A 17,292-nucleotide genomic window follows, 5' to 3' on the forward strand; every position below is an offset into this window, starting at 1 on the left:
CAAACTCCTGTTTTATGTTGCTATTCTGATCTCTTCCCATGAATTCCAGATGTTCTTAATGGCAGGTAGAATGCAGAATCCTTTCAAAAGGTTTTCAATTTACTTTGCTCGGATCCATCAGAGGAATTACTATCCATGGCAGCTACAGCCTTATGCAATGTATTTCTTAAATAATAAGACCTGAAACTCAAAATTACTCCTTGATCTATGTGCCACTGAATGGATGTTGTGTTAACAGGCATGAAAACAACATTAATCTTGTCCATCACCATCAGCGCTCTGGGGTGACCAGGTGCATTGTCAGTGACCTGTAATATTTTGAAAGAAACCTTCTTCTCCCAGCAGTAGGGCTCAACAGTGGGCTTAAAATAGTCAGTAAATCATGTTGTAAACAGATGTGCTGTCATCCAGGCTTTGCTGTTTCCTTTATTAAGCACAAGCAGAACAGATTTACCATAATTCTTAAGGACTCCAGGGTTTGAGAAATGGTAAATGAGCATTGGCTTCAACTTATGACGTCACCAGCTGCATTCACCACTAACAAGAGAGTCCGCCCGTCCTTTGAAGCTTTGAAGCTAGGCACGGACTTCTCCTTTCTAACTATGCAAGTTCTTAGATGGCATTTTCTTCCAATAGAAGTCTGTTTTCAACTCTCTTGAAAATCTGTTGTTCAGTGTAGCCGCCTTCATGAATGATCTTACCTACATCATCTGGAGAACTTGCTGCAGCTTCTCCACCAGCACGTGCTGCTTCTTCCTGCACTTGATGTTAGGGAGATGGTTTCTTTCCTTAAACCTCATGACCCAACCTTTGCTGGCTTCCAGCTCTTTTTCTGCAGCTTCCTGATCTCTCAGTCTTCACAGTATTGAGAAGACTTAGGGCCTTGCCCTGGATTAGGCTTTGGCTTAAGGGAATGTTGTGGCTGGTTTGGTCTTCTATCCAGACAGCTCAGCTTCCTCCATATCAGCAGTAAGACTGTTTGACTTTGTTATCATTCGTGTGTTCACTGGAGTAGCACTTTCCGTCTCCTTTGAAAACTTTTCCTTTGCCTTCACAGCTTGACTAACTGGTTGGCATAAGAGGCCTAGCTTTCAGTCTTTCTCAGCTTTTGACATGCCTTTCTCACTAGGTTTAATCATTTCTAGCCTTTGACTGAAAGTGAAAGATACGTGACTCTGCCTATTCACTTGAACACTTGGAGGCCATATTGTAAGATTACTGATTGGCCTAAGCACAATACTGTTGTGTGTCAGGGAATAGGGAGGCCTGAGGAGAGAGAGAGAGATGGGAGAACCGCCAGTTGGTGGAACAGTCAGAACACACCCATTTATTAAGTTCACCATTGTACGGGGAGCAGTTTGTGACACCCCCCAACAATTGCAATAGTAACATCAAAGATTGGTGATCACAGATCATCATAATAAATATAATAATGATGAAAACATTTGAAATAGTGCAAGAATTACCAAAATGGGACCTAGAAACACAAAGTGAGCAAATGCTGTTAGAAAAGTGGTGCCAGGGACGCCTGGGTGGCTCAGTTGGTTAAGCAGCTGCCTTCGGTTCAGACCATGATCCCAGGGTCCTGGGATGGAGTCCCGCATCGGGCTCCTTGTCCAGCAGAGATCCTGCTTCTTTCTCTGTCTCTGCCTGCCACTCTGCCTGCTTGTGCTCTCTCTCTGACAAATAAGTAAAATCTTGAAAAAGAAAAATGGTGCCAGTAATGCGGGATTGCCACAAACCTTTGATCTGTAAAAACTACACTATCTGCAAAGCACAGGAAAGTAAAGTACAAGGACACAAGTATACCTGTACTTGTTTCTGGTGTGAGTCTTTCAGAGCTGCCCATACAGATAAAATGGAGACAATAAGACTTATTTCACGGAGCTGTTAAAGGTAAAATAAAACCACACAGGTGAAATCTCTTTATGCATATAAATGTTGGGTACCATTAGTCTGGTATCATCATTATGCTCATCATCTTTCATTTTCTGCCAGCCAAATCCCCCGGGGAGTTATTTACTGTTAAAAGTATTGATAGCTGTACAAACGCATATTGTAATTGAGCAAGTAAATGATAAAAACAAGAAATTTGACTCTTTTTAAGCTAGAATCATCCCAGGAATGTTGTAAAAGATCAGTTGAAATGATGTATTTGAAAACCAAAGTGCTATGTGACTATAATGCACTGTTATCTCAGTCCTATGGGTCACTGAGTCTTAGATATTATTCATTTGCATGTACGTTTTGTTTGTGAGCTTATAAATATCTGATCATTTTTATTTAATTTTTTTAAAAGATGGCATTTATTTATTTGAGAGAGAGAGAGAGCACAAGGAGGAAAAAGGGAGAGGGAGAAGCAGGGTCCCCACTAAGCAGGGCTCCACCCTAGGACCCTGAAATCACGACCTGAGCTGAGCCACTCAGGCACCCTTTATTTATTTATAGAACAAAAAACACACAGCTTGTTGTATAGACTGCAATCTTATACAATGAATGGCTTTATCTTGGTTTTCATTCTCTTGGGCCTTTCCGTGGCATTTAACCACCCTGACAACCCACTCCTTCAAATTCTTTCCTCCCTTAGAGTCAGTGACACTACATTTCCCTACTTCTTCTTGACCTTTTCAGCTACTTTTGATTCCCATCTCCTCTCTTCCAACTCCTAACTCTGAGGATGACTTGCCCAAGACTCTGATCCCCATCCCCTCTCCCTCTGCCTCTGTCTCTCTCTCTCCCCCCAGCTCTTGTAGAATTCATTTATTCTTATCTCTCTTGCATCAGTCCATAGTTCCATCTTCCTACTCTTTATTTCAACATGGACATGCTGACACTCCTTCACATTCAATATCTTCAAAAATGTATAATCTCTACTATTCCAATTTGACTGCCTTTACAAATGCCCTACTTCAGTTGATGGCACAGCCATTGTTCCTATGACCCTGACTTGCCTATTGCTTCCCTTTGTTTCAAATCTGTTTTCCAGGCTCCAAATACTTTAGGGCCTTCCTGACTCACTTTTCTCTGCTTTCTTGAAGACCACTACACCAGCCCGGGCCCCCATCATCTCCTTACTCGTCCTTATAGCTAGTCTCTCTCTATCCACTGGGTGTGGCGCCCAACATGTGTCCTGAATGTACAACTCCAAGAGCAAGTCCTGAGCTGAGATGAGTGGGATGCTCAACCAATGTGCCACCCAGACTCCCCGATAGATGGACTCTAGACTCTCCCCATTTCTATCTGTTCCTGACTGCAACTAAATCAACTTCCTAAAATGCTTTTGTGTGAGTTCCTTCAAAGCAAGAACTTTACACTGGGCAGTGGGTGAACCCAGTACCTGACACGTGCCCAGCACATGTTATGGTTCTTGACTGATTGTCATCCCTTGTTCGGGGGAGTTGTTTCAGTGTGTGTGTGTGTGTGTGTATGTGTGTGTACACGCACACGCACGCGCGTGCTATACCGCTTCAGTCTCCTTAGCTTAACTAGTTTTCTATAATATGAATTATTCATCCTATCTTATTTCTAATTGCTTTACAGAGTAAACCATTTATTCAAGCCAATTGTTTTTCTTTTTATAAACTGACAGTGCACTGAAAATTAAGTCTAAACTATTTAGCAATCATTAATTCTCTACGATCAATGTAATTCATCTCCCTAACTAGATTATAATCCTAAAGCCTGAACTCTATTAACTGGCCTCTAGAAAATAGTCTTTTGATCTACTCACTTCACCATAAATACTACCTCTGACCCACTCAAGTAAAAAAAAAAAAAAAATCTGTTATTTCTCATTTATGTGTTTATAATTACTTTCATATTTATAGATCTATAACATACATTTATGTATCTCTTGGCACCTAACACCATGCTGAGTACCAGTAGTCATTCGTTAAATATTTGCTGGTTACTATGCAGAGGAGTGAGTAGCATTCTACTTCGATTCACTGCTTGGCTTGGAAACCCAACACAAAATACCATCTTGGTGGCCTGACATTATTATCCTTCTCTGAAGATATAAGAATTTTACCTGTCACAAAGTGAGTCTTTTGGTACTGGGACAGTAGGGCCCCAAATATTTATTTTAACTAAAAGAAGAAGAAGAGGAAGAAGGAGAAGAAGAAGAAGAAGGGAAAGCAATGATATAGCAGTTGGTAAACAAGGCCACAACAAACTGTAGGACTTAAAATGGGAGACAGCCTCTGGGCTGACTCAATGTAATAGAAAAAAGAGAGAGAGAGAGGTGATGGAGTAGAACAAGAGAATTTCACCAGTCCAGGCTTGTCATTTCTTATTTTTTTCTTTTTCCTTCTTTCTTTCTTTCTTTTTTTTTTTTTTCTTCACAACAGAATTGACCAAATGATCACCTGGGAGCCCAAAAGAATTAATGGACCTCTTTTCAATTCAAGCAAGGGAGTTGTTTTGTGTACTTGATAGAATCTAATGCATTGTATCAATGCAGGAAGGAGCCTCAGAAACGGAGTCTTGAAGCCTGTATAATTCTGCATGTATTTGAATAATTACAACTTATCTTCCCCTCCCCCAGCCATCCTTTTATTCTTAGCACACTGCAGACATTAATGACATGAAGCAATAGTGCACTCGCACACTTTCTGAAACAATTGGGCTAATTGTGAACTTGCCAACTCCTAACAAAAATGCTAGTGTGCATTGCTCTGCGATTGTGCCCAGCTCTACCAAGAGATAGCAACACTTTTGTCTCCAGTAGCCAAGGCTCACAGATGGGTCACTTGGCTGAGGCAGAACTGGGCTATGCTCTTGGCAGATGGGTTGGAAAGTTGGCTGACTTGCTCAGAAACCCGATGTCTTGATCATCTCCAGCCTCCACAGACAGACTCTTCTGACACACAGTTCAACCTCATCACCTCCCCTCCCCATCCTCATTTTCTTTGGAAAAGTTGTTTTTTACTATGTAGCTAGCTTTCACTCTGTTTCTTTGAGGACTGTACGTTTACGTGTCATATAGATTTATATTTAAAAATCTGTTTATATTTATTTTAGATGTTATATATAAATCCTTTTTATATATTTGTGTTATATAAATACCTCATATATATATAGCGAGAGAGAGAGAGAAAGGGTGAAAGAGGAGGAAGGATTTCTCAACCTCAACATTTCAAGCTTGATAATTCTTTGTTGTGAGAGACTGTCCTATCTGGACAACCAAAAATGTTGCCAGACATTGCCATATTTTCCCTAGTGGGAAAAATTGTTCCTGGTTGAGAAGCACTGATTTTACAGTAATGTTGAGTGAATTGTTTGAATTAAGGTCTTGGTGTTCTGTACATACATAGGTACAATCCACTGCAAAGTACAACCATATAAAAATTGATTAGAACTGAAATATTTCCAACAGAGACTCATTTTTATTTCAAGAAATATAAAATACAACATAATTAGAGTATTAAAAAATTGAATGGACCCTTAGATGTTGTTGTAATTTGTCCTTCTTAGCCAAGTATATTTGATATACCAGGCTTTTATTCAAAACATCTGAATAAGGGAGAGAAATGTTTCCATAGGTTGCCTACCCTCCTATTCTGCCATACTGGAAGTTTGTACTGTATACCTAGATCCTTGGAAGCATTTTTAAATGAAGTATCTCATGCAGCGTGGTATCATGTACATAAGGGTTAGCTTTCAAAAACTTTCGATGATTACTATTATCTTATTTAATCCATATAATCACCCCTGGATATATAAGTCTTTCTGATCTCAAGTCCTATGTTTTAACCCTTTTTTTTCCTCCCATAATAAGGAAATCAAAGCCAGGAGAAGTAAATTATCCAAAATCCCAGAGGGATTGCTTTGGTGGTCCCAGAGAAGTTTTTGTAAAGGGATGAAAGGGGCTGTGATATGAAGTCCTCTATCACCTGGGGTTAAACCTTGCCCACTGTGGCTTTGGGAATGTTGCCCTACCACTACTCCTTCAAGGAGCTCTTCTTTTAAGTGCTTTCAGGGAGTGTGGTAGAAAACCTGCATTTCACCACATCAGAAATATGATGGCTTCCAAATTAGACTTTGATCTATAAGGATGTGACACAGTGGGGTTACTGGGGGGATTGGTAATAGGGGAGGATCTCAAATGGATGTCTAAGAGCCTGGAAATAGTGGGATCATAGGGTAGGAAAAAGGGGATAAGGATTGGAAGTTGAGACAGGAGGGGAGTAAGGCTAGAGGAGGTAAAGATGCATAGCCTAAACTGGGTAGAGAGAGGCACGTTTCTAGGCCAAAGAGACAAGGTGGGAGGTGTGTTCTCCAACCCTGGGGATGTTAGTTAAAATTTACACTATTGTTACAATGGTACACCATATTAGTTTGCAAGGGACACAATAACAAAAGACCACAACCTAGATGGCTAAAACAACAAATTCATTGTCTCACAATCCTGGAGACTAGAAATCTGAAACCAAGGTGTTAGCAGAGTTGCTTCCCTCTCTAGACAGTGGGGAAGAATCTGTTCTATATCTGTCCCCTAGTTTCTGGTGCTTTGCTGGGAACTTTCACATTCCTTCACATGTAGAACCATAGCCCTTATCTCTGCCTCCAACTTCACATGGTGTGCTCCCTGTGTGAATGTTTGTCTCCAAAATTGATCTAATGATCTCATTAACTTGATTAGATCTGTAAAGACCCTCTCTCCAAATAAGGTCATATTCTGAGGTACTGGGGGTTAGGATTCCAACATAAGACAAAGGGCTGATATCCAGCCCTATAAAGAACTGTAGATCCAAGTTCTGTAAAGAACTCCTCAAACTCAACACAGATAATCACATCAAAAAATGGGCAGAAGACAAGTGTCTCTTTGGAGATACTTCTCCAAAGAAGACACACAAACGGCTAACAGACTCGTGAAAAAATGTTCATCATCATTAGCCATCAGGGAGATTCAAATCAAAACACATTGAGATACCATCTTATACCAGTTACAATGGCCAATATTAACAAGACAGTAAACAAGTGTTGGAGAGGATATGGAGAAAGGGGAACCCTCTAACACCGTTGGTGGGAAGGCAAGTTGGTGCAGTCACTTTGGGAAAAAATTTTAAGAAATTAAAAATAGAGCTACCCTTCAACCCTGCAATTGCACTGCTGGGTATTTACCCCAAAGATAGAGATGTAGTGAAAAGAAGGGCCATCTGTACCCCAATGTTCATAGCAGCAATGGCCACAATCACCAAACCGTGGAAAAAGCCAAGATCACCTTCAAAGACGAAAGGATAAAGAAGATAGGGCCTATATATACAATGGAGTATCATGCCTCCATCAGAAAGGATGAATAGCCAACTTTTGTATCAACATGGACAGGACTGGAAGAGATGATAGTGAGTGAAATAAGTCAAGCAGAGAGAATCAATTATCATATGGTTTCACTTACTTGTGGAGCATAAGGAATAATACAGAGGACATTGGGAGAAGGAGAGGAGAAGAAGTAGTAAATTGGGGGAAACTGGAGGGGGAGACAAACCATGAGAGACTGTGAACTCTGAGAAACAAAGTGAGGGTTTTCGAGGGGAAAAGGGTGGGAGGTTGGGTGAGCTTCGTGGTGGGTATTAAGGAGGGCATGTATTGCATGGAGCACTGAGTGTGGTGCATAAACAATGCATCTTGGAACACTGAAAAAATTAAAATAATTTTTAAAAAATAATTTTAGAGGTACAATTCTAAGTAATGTTGGATGCTTACAAAAGAACAACAACAAGATCTAAGTAATGTTGGATGCTTATGAATGAACAATTAAATCCTCCCCCCACCAATTATCTCTTCAGCCCTGACACAGCAGGAGTGACACCAGTGCTCCCACTCCAAGTTCAGATACTGATGGTACTGCTACATTTTAGCAGCTGAGGAGTCATGACCAAGTCACCACTTGTCTCTAGGGCAACAAACACAGATGTACTATAGGTGACTTTTAAGCATAAGTCTAGCCTTATGAATATTGAAATTTCTATTTCTGAGTTAAGGACATAAAACAGATCTCTTTCAAGAAAAACAGATATTAGAGATAAAAAGGAACACCTTCTAAATTAAACATTTTGAAGGATTTAGATTATGGGCCAGTGACCCAGAAGTAATTAAGACATAATTAAGGTGCAATGTAGTGTAGGGGCAGAGTTAATTCGTATGCATTAAAGTGGAACCCAATCATATATTTAAGCTTTGGGAGCTTAAATCAGGAAATCCTCAGAGTTCTAGCCAAAACCAAATGAACATCTACATGAGAATCTTCACCTTTGCCTAGCAGCTATTGTCTTTGTTCTGTGCTATTCAATACTTTCTGGCAACAGCCCCAGGACCCCTGGCCCCAGGGGAACCCATGCATCCCAAGCTGGGTAGATCATCCCCAAACCACCACCCACTCCACTTCAGTGATAGTCTGGGATGCACATATAAATCAAACCGTCATTCCAAGCTTCTACCCAGACTTTTCTACTGAAGCTTGGGGCAGCTGCTCACTCTTGCCTGTTGGGTCACATGCAAGAGAGATACGAATTGGAAGCTGTCCAAAGCTATGTTCTCCACCAACAGGGTAAAAGAGAGAAGGGTAAATAGTGAGTCCTGGCAACCTTGAGAACCATTATAATCTCCCAGAACCTAGAGTTGTGCCTAGTTCTAGCTTTTCTTTTTATTTTAGATTTAAGTATTAAAAAAAAAAAAATAGCTTTACTGAGAGATAATTCAGATACCATAAAAGTCACTCATTTAAAGCACAGAGCTCAATGGTTTTAAATATATTCACAAGATTGTACAACTGGGGCCCCTGGCTGGCTCAGTTGGTTGAGATCCATTTCTTAATTTCAGCCCCGGTTATGATCTCAGGGTCCTGGGATCAAGGCCTGCCTTGGGCTCCCCACTCATTAGGCAGTCTTCTTGGGGATTTTCTCTCTTTCCTTCTCCTTTTGCCCCTTCCCCACTTGTGTGCATGTACTCTCTCTCTCTCATAAATAAATAAATCCTTAAAAAAAAAAAAAAGATTGTACAACCTTCACCAGTATCTAACTTTAGAACATTTTTTAAAAAGATTTTATTTATTTATTTGACAGAGATCACAAGTAGGCAGAAAGGCAGGAAGAGAGAGGAGGAAGCAGGCTCCCTGCTGAGCAGAGAGCCCGATGTGGGGCTCGATCCCAGGACCCTGGGATCATGACCCGAGCCGAAGGCAGAGGCTTTAACCCACTGAGACATCCAGGTGCCCCTATAGAACATTTTTATCATTCTAAAAAGATACCTCATCCACATTAACACTCATTGCCAATTCCCCCTCCCCCAGTACCTGGCAACCACTAGTTTGCTTTTTGTCTGTGTGGATTTTTGCCTTTTCTAGACATTTTTAAAATTAACATACAATGTATTATTTGTTTCAGGGGAACAGATCTGTTAATAATCAGTCTTACACAATTCACAGCACTCTCCATAGCACATACTCTCGGCAATGTCCATCACCCAGCCACCCTATCCCTCCCTACCCCCTACACTTCAGCAACCCTCAGTTTGTTTCCTGAGATTAAGAGTCTTTATGGTTTGTCTCCCTTCCCAGTTTCATCTTGTTTCGTTTTTCCTTCCCTTCCCCACCCCAAATCCCTGCCCTGCCTCTCAAATTCCTCTTAAGAAAGAGATCACATGACAATTGTTTTTCTCTGGTTGACTTATTTTGCTTAGTGTAATACCCTCTAGTTCCATCCATGTTGTTGAAAATGGCAAGATTTGGGGGGGGGGGCGCTGCACAGTATTTCATTGTATGTAACTAGTCTATCTTCTTTATCTATTCATCTGTTGATGGACATCTAGGTCGTTTCTATCGTTTGGCTATTGTGGGCATTACAGCTATAAACATTTGGGTGCATGTGCCCCTTCAGATCACTACATTTGTATCTTTAGGGTAAATACCCAGTACTGCAATTGTTAGGACATAGGGCAGCTCTATTTTCAACTTTTTGAGGAAATTCCATGCTATTTTCCAGAGTTGTTGTTCCAGCTTGCATTCCCACCAACAGCATAGGAGGGTTCCCCTTTCTCTGCATCCTTGCCAACGTCTGTCGTTTCCCGACTTGTTAATTTTAGCCATTCTGATAGGTGTGAGTTGGTATCTCACTGTGGTTTTGATTTGTATTTCCCTGATGCCAAGTGATGTGGAGCACTTTTTCATGTGTCTGTTGGCCAGTTGGATGTCTTCTTTGCAGACAAGCTTATTCATGTCCTCTGCCCATTTCTTTCTTTTTAAAGATTTTATTTATTTATATGTCAGAGAGAGGAGCTAGAGCAAGCACAGGCAGACAGAATGGCAGGCAGAGGCAGAAGGAGAAGCAGGCTCCCCGCCAAGCAAGGAGCCCGATGTGGGACTCGATCCCAGAACGCCGGGATCCTGACCTGAGCTGAAGGCAGCTGCTCAACCAACTGAGCCACCCAGGCATCCCCTCTGCCCATTTCTTGATTGGATTATTTGTTCTTTGGCTGTTGAGTTTGATAAGTTCTTTATAGATTTTGGACACTAGCCCTTTATCTGATATGTCATTTGCAAATATTAACTCCCATTCTGTCAGTTGTCTTTTGGTTTTGTTGACTGTTTCCTTTGCTGTGCAAAAGCTTTGATCTTGATGAAGTCCCAATAGTTCATTTTTGTCCTTGCTTCCCTTGCTTTTGGAGGTGTTTCTAGGAAGAAGTTGCTACAGCTGAGGTCGAAGAGGTTGCTGCCTATGTTCTCCTCAAGGATTTTGATGGATTCCTGTCTCACATTGTGGTCTTTCATCCATTTTGAGTCTATTTTTTGTGTGTGGTGTATGGAAACGGTCCAGTTTCATTCTTTTGCATGTGGCTGTCCAATTTTCCCAACACCATTTGTTGAAAAGACTGTCTTTTGTCCACTGGTCATTCTTTTCTGCTTTGTTGAAGATTAGTTGACCATAGAGTTGAGGGTCCATTTCTGGGCTATCTATTCTGTTGCATTGATCTTAACCATTTTTAAGTGTACAAGTCACTGGTATTAAATATCATCATAATGGTGTGCTACCATCACTACTATTCACCTACCAAACTCTTTTCATCTTCTAGAACTAAAATTCTATGCCCATGAAGCAATACCTCCCCATTCCTTCTTGCCTCCCAGCCTTAAGCAAGCATCATTCTGTTTTCTATCTCCATGATTTTTAACTACTCTATATACTTCTTTTTTTTTTAAGTTTTTGTTTTGCTTTGGTTTTTTTGACAGACAAATCACAAGTAGGCAGAGAGGCAGGCAGAGAAGGGAGGGGGGAAGCAGGCTCCCTGCTGAGCAGAAAGACTGATGTGGGGCTCGATCCCAGGACCCTGGGATCATGACCTGAGCTGAAGGCAGAGGCTTTAACCCACTGAGCCACCCAGACGCCCCTATATACTTCTTTTTTTAATGACAAGTTTTTTATTTATGTTTTATTTTTAAGATTTTTATTTATTTATTATTTGACAGAGAGAGAGAGAGACAGTGAGAGAGGGAGCACAAACAAGGGGAGTGGGAGAGGGAGAAGCAGGCTTCCTGGCAAGCAGGGAGCCCAGCGGAGGGCTCAATCCCAGGACCCTGGGATCACCTGAACAGAAAGTAGACGCTTAACGACTAAGCCACCCACGCACCCCTCTATATACTTCTTATAAGTGGAAACAGTATTTGTCTTTTTGTGACTGGCTTATTTCACTTAGCATAATGTCCTTAAGGTTTATCCATGCTATAAATATGTCAGAATTTCTTTCTTTTTTAAGTCTGAATAATATTTCACTGAGTGTATATACATATTTTGCTTATCCATTCATCTGTTGAAGGACACTTAGGTTACTTCCACCTTTTGGCTATGGTGAGTAATGTGCTATGAACATGGGTATAGAAATATCTCTTTGAAACCATGCTTTCAATTCTTTTGGGTATATATTCAGAAGTAGAATTGCTGGATTAAATGGTAACTCTGCTTCTAATTTTTTGAAGACCACCATACTGTTTTCCACAGCAGTGGTACCATTTTAAATTCCTACCAACTATTAGTGAACAAGGATAATAATTTCACTGTTATTTCCTTGGGTTTTGTCTTTTTTTTTTAATAGTCAAACCTAACAGGTGTGAGGTGGTTTCTTATTTGTAGCTGGCTTTACTTTTCCCTAATGATTAGTGATGTTGAACAACTTTCCATGTGCTTTTTGGCCATTTATATATCTTTTTTGATGAAGTGTCACTTTGAGTTCTTTGTTAATTTTAAATCATTATTTCTTTTTTGTTATATTTGGTGAGTTGGAGGAATTCTCTATATATTCTGGATATTAATTCTTTTTTTTTAAAGATTTTATTTATTTATTTGACAGAGAGAAATCACAAGTAGTCAGAGAGGCAGGCAGAGAGAGAGAGAGGGAAGCAGGCTTCCTGCTGAGCAGAGAGCCCAATGCGGGACTCGATCCCAGGACCCTGAGATCATGACCTGAGCCGAAGGCAGCGGCTTAACCCACTGAGCCACCCAGGTGCCCCTGGATATTAATTCTTTATTAGGTATATAATTTACAAATATTTTCTCCTGAAGATAACATTCAATTGATCATATGTATGTTTATTTGTTTGTTTGGCTAGTTGGTCTTACTGATTATGCTTTATTAATCTCATAATCTGTCTTGATTGCCAAACATAATCCATTTACATGTAAAGTAATTACTGATAAGGTACTTACATAATTTTGCTTTTTGTTTTCATCTTATTGATTTTTTTGGTCCCTCATTTCCCATATTATTTTTTCCCTTGTGCTTAATTTATTTTTTGTAGTATAATATTCCAATTATTTCTTCATTTCATTTTATGTGTATTCTTTAGCTGTTTACTTTGTGGTTACCATGAGGATGACATAATATCCTAAAGTTAGAACACTCTAATTTGAATTTCTGTCAGCTTAACTTCAGCAGCATACAAAAAATTCTGCTCCCTTACAGTTTCATTCTGCCCTTTTAGCCACTGATATCACAAAATCACATCTTTATTCATTGTGTGCCCCAAAACATAAACTAATAATTATTTGAAGTACATTAGTCTCAAGGCACCTTGGTGGCTCAGTTGGTTAAACATCTGCCTTCAGCCTGAACCTTCAGCTCAGGTCATGATCCCCACATCCTGGATCCCAGGATGTGGATCCCAGGGAGCCACATCGGGCTCACTGCTAAACAGGAAGTCCGCTTTTCCCTCTGCTCCTCACCCCATTTGTGCTCTCTCTCTCTCTCTCTCTCTTACTTACGCTCCCACTCAAATAAATAAACAAAAATTTTTTTTAAACTTAAATAAATAAATGCATTAGTCTCTTCAATTATGTAGAAAGCAAATATGAAGTTAGAAACCAAAATTATAATAATACTGTTTTTTTAGACTAATAATTTTATTGTATCAGTTAACCTCTTAGATCACATAGATAATAAAAAGTGAAATTAAAAACTATTATTAAAAATTATGATAGCTTTTGTAATTGCACATGTATTTACCTTTACTGAGCTCTTTAATTCTTCATACAGCTTCATATTGCTATCTAGTGTCCTTTCATTTCAACTTGTAGAGCTCCCTTTAGCATTTCTTTCAGGGCAGCTTTAATGATAAGTAATTCCCTCAGGTTTTGTTTATCTGGGAACATCTTAATTTCTCTGTCACTTTCAAAGGAAGGTTTTGCCACATGTAAGGATCATAGTTGACATTTTTTCCTTTTAGCAATTTTTTTGTTTTTTAATTCAGTCTCCGTAGAGACTGTCAAAAATTGCCAATGCCGACTATATTTCAAGTCATCATGGCGGGGTATTGGGAAAAGTTTTCAATTAGCAATAATTGCGCCTCGGATAAACCTCATTGGCTACGATACTGCCACTGCGCAAAGCTTCCTTTTAGCATTTTGAATATATCAGCTCACTACCTTCTAAACTTCCAAAGTTCTTTTTTTTTTTTTTAAAGATTTTATTTATTTATTTGACCGATAGAGATCACAAGTAGGCAGAGAAGCAGGCAGAGGGAGAGGAGGAAGCAGGCTCCCTGCTGAGCAGAGAGTCTGATGCGGGGCTCGATCCCAAGACCCTGTGATCACGACCCGAGTGGAAGGCAGAGGCTTTAACCCACTGAGCCACCCAGGCGCCCCCCAAAGTTCTTTTTTTGTTTTGTTTTGTTTTTTTAAGATGTATTTATGAATTTGAAAGATTGAGAGAGAGCATGCATATGTGCACACATGCACAGGAGTTGGGGAGCAGAGGGAAAGGGAAAGAGAATCTCAAGCAGATTCCTGCTGAGTGCTGAGCCTAACACAGGGCTCAAACTCAAAACCCTGAGATCATGACCTGAGATGAAACCAAGAGCAGGCCGCTTAACCAACCGAGACATCAGGTGCCCCTTCTCCAAAGTTTCTAATGAGAAATCTGCTGACAGTCGTACTGAGGATGACTTCTATGTGACTAACAACATTTCTTGCTGCTTTCAAGATTTTCTTTTTCTCTGTCTTGGAAAAGTTCAGTATAATGTGTGTTGCTGTAAGTCTGAGTTCATCTTGGAGTTCATTGAGTTTCTTAGATGTTTATGCTCATGTCTTTCATCAAATTTGGGACGTTTTCAGTTATTATTTCTTCAAGTATTCTCTCTCCCCCTTTTCTCTCTCAAGACTTTCCCCTCTCTTTTTCTGAGACTCTCATGTGTATGTTGGTCTGCTTGATGGGGTCCCACAGGTCCCTTAGGCTCCATTATTTTTCTCAATATTTTTCTTTCTGTTCCTCAGACACAAGAATTTCCATTGCCTTATCCTCAAGTTCACTGATTCTTCTTCCTGCTCAAATCTGCCTTTGAATGCCTGTAGTGATTATTTTTGTTTCAGTTATTGTACTTTTTCATTACAGAATTTCATTTTAGTTTCTTTTTAGGTTTTCTGTCTCTTTGTTTTATTTCCACTCTGTCCATACATCCTTTTCTTAACTTTCTTTTTTTTTTTCTTTTTTTTTTTTTTTTAGTTCTTTGAGCATCTTTACAATAGTTATTTTGAAGTCTTTGTCTCATGGATCTGCTATCAGGTCTTTTTCAGGAACAATTTCTGTTGATTCATTTCTTTCTTTTAAATGGGCCATACTTTCTTGTTTCTTTGTATGCCTTGTGATTTTGTTGTTGTTGAAAATTGAACGTTTGAATCAAAAATGTGTTAACTCAGGAAATCAGATTCTCTTCCTTCCTCAGCGTTTACTGCTTTTTTGATTGTTGTAGGCTATCTCTGTGCCAAGGATCAGTCTGAGGTGTAAATTTAGTCTTCTCAGGTCTTTTCTGAGCCTATACCTTTTCCTGTGCATGTGCATTGGCTTTTAAACTTCTCTCACATAAGTTGTTTTTGAGTGTTCTAGTCTTTAGTGCCTAGTTCCTAAAAAAAAAAAAAAAAAAAGAAAGAAAAAGAAAAACAAAAGGAGACAGGGTACTAGCCCTTTAAATACCCTAGAGATCAGTTCAGGAGGAGCTACAGGAGCTTGTAACAATCAAGGGAGGTCTAAAAACAATGGCTGCCTACCTCTTTGTTTACATCACTAAGATCAGAAGCAGCAACAGCAATTAGAACACAGATCATTAATGTTCAGAAAACAAAGTTCTTTTTGCCCACCTGGCTCCCACAAGCCATTGCAAACTGCTCCAAAAACGCATGCACAGCCTATGGACTGTGCCTAGCTGCCATGGGAATGGAGGTGGAGGATAGGTACCTACCAGTGTGCTAAAAGCTGAAAGTGACCACAATTTACCATCCAAGCCTCCAAGCCTTCAATAGACTCCAGAGTTCCAAAATAGTTACATCAGACGAATCTTACTGACACCATTGTTTTCTGATGGGGAGACAGATTCCTGGTGTTTCCTACTCTGCCAACTTCTCAGAATCTTTTGTTGATTCTGCCCCTTTTTTTTTGCAGCTCTGTGAGCTACTCCAGTATCTATCCAATAAATCTAATGCTTGACTAAGCTGCTTTTGGCATTCTGTCACTTATGACCAATAGAATCCTAAAAAATACACCTGGGTGCTGATCCAACACTGTAGAAAATTAAATATTTCCCCCATAGTTGAGTACAACCATACAGGGCCAGCAGTAACTGAAGGCTTCAAAAGTTTAAGACACATACTCACTTCAGCAGCACAAAAACTAAAAATTGGAATGATACAGAGAAGATTATCATGGCCCCTGAGTAAGGATGACATGCAAATTCATGAAGCATTCCATATTTTTGAATCATGGAATACTACATCAAAAACTAATGATATACTGCATGGTGACTAACATAACATTAAAAAAAAAAAGTTTAAGCATTATTAACTCAAACAGAAAATTTCCATAGTACTTTTCTAGCAACTTCACGGACCCCATGATCAAGTATATTATAACTAGGAGAGGAAGAACCTACCATGTTCCTAGTCTGTGGTTATCTGTCTCAGCTGAGGTCTACCTTAGAACAATAAGCAATGATAATGACAGTATCTGGTGCAATGAAAGGGTAGCATGTGAAGAATGGGATACAAGCTATGTGGCCACACCCATGCAGACTCTAAGCCAAGAATGGATGATGGCCCAGCAAGACCAAAGAAATGGCCCAGAGGTAGCTAGTGAGACATAACTTTATTGGAGAAGCTTACACACAGGAAGCCCAGAAGCAGCAGACTATACAAAGCATTGCTGCTGGGATCTGCATGCAGCAGGCTTTTGTCCTGTAGCAACTAGCCTAGCAACTATCTGGAGCCTTTTCCCTCTTTGCTTGACCAGTGTTCCAAGGAAATCAAGGCCTGACATCCAGACTTTTTTTTCAGTAATCTCTACTCCTAATATGGAGCTCAAATTCATAACTCTAAGATCAAGATTCTCATGCTCCACCAATTGAGCCACCCAGATATCCCCAGACATTCTTCATTACCAAAGAGATCCTACAGTTTGGCCACCAGTGAAGCCCCTGATCTTGAACACCAAACAATATGTTCGTTTGTTTGTTTTTTTCTATATATCCTACTTGATGAGAATATAGAGGAAGGATGGGATCTGTATATTCTCAAGATAGTGGTTAATGGGGGCATTCAGGCTGTGCTTATACAAACCAGCCTTCCAGCACATACTGTACTCTCCATACTAGTATACCCTGAATGGCCTGTATGTAGATAACTCTACATACCCTCTTCCTAGATATCCCTGGGGCCAGTATGGCAAGGTGCATTGCAACCAAATCCCACAGCAACAGTACAAGCCTTGGCACCTAAATAATGGGAAAACACAATGGTTAAGAAACTATAGAAAATATTT

At 39.9% G+C, this 17,292-nt stretch overlaps 2 non-coding genes across 2 annotated transcripts; one reads left to right on the forward strand and one right to left on the reverse strand.

Moving 5' to 3' along the window:
* Positions 1-13,738: 13,738 nt before the first annotated feature.
* Positions 13,739-13,879, reverse strand: LOC123391572. Its single transcript, XR_006606266.1, has one exon. It is a non-coding gene; the product is annotated as a U4 spliceosomal RNA (small nuclear RNA).
* Positions 13,880-16,125: 2,246 nt separating this feature from the next.
* On the forward strand, positions 16,126-16,233 carry LOC123391580. Its single transcript, XR_006606271.1, has one exon. It is a non-coding gene; the product is annotated as a U6 spliceosomal RNA (small nuclear RNA).
* The last annotated feature ends 1,059 nt before the right edge of the window (positions 16,234-17,292 follow it).

Source organism: Mustela putorius, unplaced genomic scaffold, assembly GCF_011764305.1.
Source record: "Mustela putorius furo isolate JIRA1106 unplaced genomic scaffold, ASM1176430v1.1 tig00000242_pilon_pilon_pilon, whole genome shotgun sequence".
Classification (NCBI taxonomy): domain Eukaryota; kingdom Metazoa; phylum Chordata; class Mammalia; order Carnivora; family Mustelidae; genus Mustela; species Mustela putorius.